A 5,587-nucleotide genomic window follows, 5' to 3' on the forward strand; every position below is an offset into this window, starting at 1 on the left:
ATTTATTAATTGTACATATTGTATAAACTTATTTTTGTACTTAGTATTAAAATTTTACAAAATACTTATACGTATTCTTATGTGATACTTTAGTTCATGCTGTATATAAATTGCCTCAAACGTAGAGAGGTATGTTTCAATAATGGGGATTCTATTCAAGCACAAATTACAGAACAAGTTGGATTTTTTTCAACTTGAGTTTTATCATTCTAATTTAGCCAAGCAAAAACATAATACATCTTTTGTCCCAAATTAGTCGCTGCATTTGAATACTTTTTTTTTTACAAATTATTGAAACTAATGGTTTTATGAGTTTATTTGAACATCGTTTTTAGAGAAATCAGTTTCAAAAATCCATAGTTTGCAAACTCTTAAGTTGCATCCCATCATGTAAGGACTCTATCACCAATATACCAGGAAGATCAGTTTTCTTTATCATGCATGCTTGCTATTGGGGAGAGCCATTAAAAAATGGGAGAAGGGATAATTAGAGAAGGTGCATTTCTGAAACTAATTTGGTACTGATTTAGGGAGAAAAGCATGATAAGTAAATGTTGTTGATTGATAGCACTGCACCCTGAAATCTCAAAAAAATAAATAAAATCATCAGTTTCACTATTTGATCTAAAAGTATTTTTATGCAACTATTTTGGGACAAAATTTTTGACCTAAATAAAGCAACCAATATGAGAATATTTATAATTCTATAGCTGGATTTTGATTATACCATGTTTAGTATTTACTACCAGAAAATAAATACAAATGTCAAAAATGCTCACAAACAAATTTTACACTTAGCATGAGTAAAAAAAGTATATTTAAAATAGATTGAATGAGAGACAACTTATGTAAAAATACTTTATTTCAACAAATATAGTATCTTTTAAAAAATAGGCTGCTCATTATAGTGTATATCATGATTTAAAATGGAGAAGGTATTTAAAAATAAAGCAGCATAGAACCTTATGTTGTACTCAATATGACATTTATAAAATTTCCAGTAATGAAAGCACATACAGTTTAATCTTTAATTCATTACAAACCTTCTCTGTATTAAGCAATAAAATTATAAAGTCAGGCATTTTAATGCGAAAAAATAGGGTTTTACAAACACTAGGTATTTGTTATTAAAGGCAGTTTCATTCAGCAGTCTGTACATTCAACAATAATAAACTTAAAAATATAAAGACTACCTAGGGTAACGGCGCCAGTAACAGACAGTTGTAAGTTTGGATTAAAATAATACGAATTTTAGACGGGTAAAACTGATGTGTTGCTGCTACCCATGAATACAGTGCAACCATCAAAGTGTTATCAGAGCAAAATTTATGAGCCAGTTGGTATTTACAAGGCAGTGGTGGAAGGTTATGAACAGCTACCACAATGTCTGCCGGTGTTTCATGTTCATTTGAATTTAATAAGATTTTAGAACTAAAAATAAAGAACTTTTGCACATTTTGAAGAGAAAAGGGGAATTCTGTTCATTACTCATCCTTTCCTTATCCTATCTGTTGCTGGGTATCATCAATATTTTCGGCGTCTTACTGGGGTCGGACATTTTTTCAAAACGGAGCAAATAAAAATAGAAATAATGAATCAAATTGAAAAGCCTGAAACACAGTCACGTTTTTATCATAATGATTGAATGTCATTAAAGAGAAAATTGAGAGAGAAAGAAGAAAAATTATTTTTCTGCTCCCCCCCCCCCCCCAAATACTACATCACATGAAATCATTCAGCTGAGCAATATGAGCCTGAAATATGAGCCTGAAGTATCTGACACTGAACTTTATTTCAAGAATCCAACCACTGTATTAAGTTGTAGTCAAGACCTTTAGAATATGATTACCATCAAGAAAAATGTGGCTGAGAATCTCCCGAAAAGATTTTCAGTTGGAATGATAACATGTACCTTGCATGAGAAAACATAATGCAAATACGGATAAAAAATAACTTTTTTTTCTTTCAAGTATTGAACCAATAGGTTAATGCTTCATTATTGGAAGGTTATCTTAAACTTATTGAGTTTTAAAAAAAAATAATAAATGCAAGAGTTTCAATCCTACTGAGTTGAATTAGACATTGCACTAGCCGCCAATCCAAAATTCAGCACCCCTATCTCAGTAACTGCTACAACTCACTGGGCAAAATACTGAATATAATCCACTAACGCAATAGAATACAGAAACATGCATTATCCAGTCTCCCTCTATAATGAACATCCCCATAATCTGAACACTTTTGATCGGTGCCATGAGTATTCGGAATAGAGCGAGTCCACTATACATTAAAAGTCTCAGAAAATTGAGTTAACCTGAGAGCAATGTCTCAAGCATGTCTGTTACTGGTGCCGTTCCCCTATGTACTTTCGAAAAATTTCCATACATCAAAGCACAAATTTAGTGAAAACTTTCTGAAACATTCTATCTGGGAAAAGGCTTAGATTCTCTGAACCATAAGGTCCCAAGTTCTATTCTGAACCCAATATTAGCTGTAACTTCAAAAAAAAAAAGCAAACATATAAAATGATTGCTTTGATGCATTTTAACTAACCTTCATCATGTTGCCTGATGCGAGTTTTTCTGGTTTTTTTCGTGTTGGATATGCAAATGCAAAACAACTACCCCAGAAGTCCTCAAGGGTGGTGCTTCACCCCAAAAAACTAAAGCAAATTTTAGCATGGTTGAGGCTTTTAAGCCATAAAACAAACCAACCAACAATGCTTTTATAGCACAATCTAAATACAAGGAGAAATATTTAACATTAAACCGGAAAAAAAAAATGTGTAAAAAGGTTTGCGAAAAATTGCGCAGAATACTGTCTGGGCTTCAGTATCATTTTGTGCAACACCATTTTTCATATAAAGCATTTTTGTGTATAACATATACAAATAATTAATTTCAATCATTTTTTTTCTTTTCAATAAGCATTTTAACTATAAAAGATTATAAATAAATAACTAATGTGACTATTTTTTTTAATGCTTACAAGGTTGCTAACACTTTTCACAAAAGCATATTGCTCTAATTCTTGAGTTCTACTTTGGAATAGTGTAATAATATACAACATTTTTAAAACAGAAAAGCAAAATGTATACAAATTTGACAAATGCATTTTTAAACCTCTTGACCGAGGAATTAACATTTGTTCATAATAGGGACTCTTTTCTTCATAATAGTAGTAGCAATCTGTATGATGGAATATTCCGTTATACCCAGCTAACAGGTTGATGAAATTCCAAACCATCAAAAATTCAGCTGCTAATGCAAGTAAGGGAAAGATCTTATCTAAGTTTACACTGCACTTTGTACTGTAAAAAGCAGCACCAAAATTAGATTCCAAATATTTTATCAATGAGATCTGCTGTCATTACCAGGCATATGCAAGTCGTTGAATCCTAGAAAGCAGCAGTTATTGCACAAGAATTTTGGTTTACGTGATGTCTTTTTAAGTTATCACATAAATTAGTTTTTGATCTTTAGATTCGTAGTAGAATTTCTTAACATTCAAATTTCAAAAGAATAATTCATAGAATTTCAAAACACATAAACTTAACACTCATTATACATCTACATTTTAAACAACATGTCTTAATAATATTTCAATCAGCTTAAAAGTCATTAAGTTTAAATTAATATCAAATGAATTATTTTTTTATTTTATAGACAATCCAAATAGAGTGTATTTGAGTTAACATTTTCAAACTATTTGGAGTATGAACTAATTAGACACAGAAATATGTCTGAATACCAAACTAGATACACAAAAAAATTTCAAAAAAAAAAACTCTTCAGGAGCAATTTTTTTAAAAATATTTGAACAGCGTAAATTTTTTTAACCAGTTAAGCCTTTTAATTTTTACAGATTGTCTTTTTACATAAGAAATTTGACAGCCGAGATTGATTAGGCATATCAAACATATTTATCCTGAATAACATAATTGAGGCAGTGAGAAGCAAAAGGATGTAAACGGCAAAATTAAAAATTTGGAGATAAGCAGTACAAATAGGTGAACCTCTCATCTGTCTTGAGGCAAGAGAAAGTACTAGTAGCCATGGTAGGTGCTGCTATACAGCATGATTTAGGAAAAAAAAATTAATGAAAGCCTACCTAGGATGTTATCTTTAAACGCGTTTTACTCAAAACTTGAAACTTGTCCACTTACATCCCTTTGCTTCTCACTGCCTCATATGAGATAGTTAAGTTTTTACAGTTTGGGAAAATTTGGGGCAAACCTTTTACTTTTTGGGGAAATTAAGCTTGGAAAATTTTCTGCGTCCCTGATTAGACATGCTGTTGACATAGCAGACTTGCCAACTTTTCAAAACTGGCATCAGTAAAACTTTTCGCGAGCATTTAATAGAACCCAGACAAATTAATTGATGTAATATAACATTAGATTATGCATGCGCAATACTAATATCTGAATATGATTATTATATTTATTATATTATTTCATATTATATTGACTATGTAATTGCAAATTTTGAAATAAAGCTAATAACTGCAATTTAAACGTTAAATTCAATTTTAGGTTATAGAAAATATACAAAATCCAATTAAATATAAAAATGAATGTTCATATAATTTTCCCAATAGCAATCTTTTAGAAGTATATAACAATAACTTAAATAGTTTCACCTCCTAGAAAGATATTTATTTTTTCAACCTCTCAAAAGTCAAAGTTGGGAGTAAAAACTTATTACAAGCTCAAGCCCAATCAATAATACAGCAAATATTGAAATAACACATCAATTTACTATATTTAGCAAACTTTTAAAAAACAAATGCTGGTGTTACATGATACTTCAAATTAAAAAAAAAAAAACTTTTTACAAAGTATACTACTATTTGCAATTTACAAGATAAATAGATGCATTAATATTTAAAAAACATTTTCAAAATCAGCAACTTCAGCATGTGCAGAAAATTGCAGCTGAATTTAATAGACTTTTTTTGAATTCATTAAACTCTCTTTTCTGCCAGTTCTACATTTTTCAAATGGACACCTCTAGTCACATGGCGATCTACATCATTTCGACCGCCATAAGAAATCATAAAGTCATTTCCACAAATCTTGCAATGTACATATTTCTCCCCCCCCCTTTCTTTTCGACTTTTTATGCAGGGAAATTCAGCGACATATTATGACTCTTTGTCCGTTTGAAAATAACTTTTCTTAACTTAACCCTTTTTAACAACGGAATTCAAAACAAACACACGTCCTGTTTCAGAACTCATTCCCCACCACCTTGTTCTTTACCCACGGATCAAAAACAGTCATAGAGCCGACCAATGAGCTTACAGAAATAAAGCTCGGAGTGGCTAGGGTTGCCAGATTTTTCCACAGAGCAACGGCAATGAAACAAAACAGCTTCCTTCTGCCTCCAGCTGGGGGAAAAAAATTACTTATTGGGTGATTTCGACGCAATCTGGCAACAGAGCAGCTGCATAAATGCTCTGAAGCAAAGACGAGCAAAATGGCCAGTTGTGTTTAGGAGGTAGCTTGGGGGAACAAAACCTTTATTTGGCTACTTTTCAAGTGAATCTGAAATATATTTTCTTTTTCAAGGATTTTTTTGAACAA

Source organism: Uloborus diversus, chromosome 5 (genome assembly GCF_026930045.1).
Source record: "Uloborus diversus isolate 005 chromosome 5, Udiv.v.3.1, whole genome shotgun sequence".
NCBI classification, from domain to species: domain Eukaryota; kingdom Metazoa; phylum Arthropoda; class Arachnida; order Araneae; family Uloboridae; genus Uloborus; species Uloborus diversus.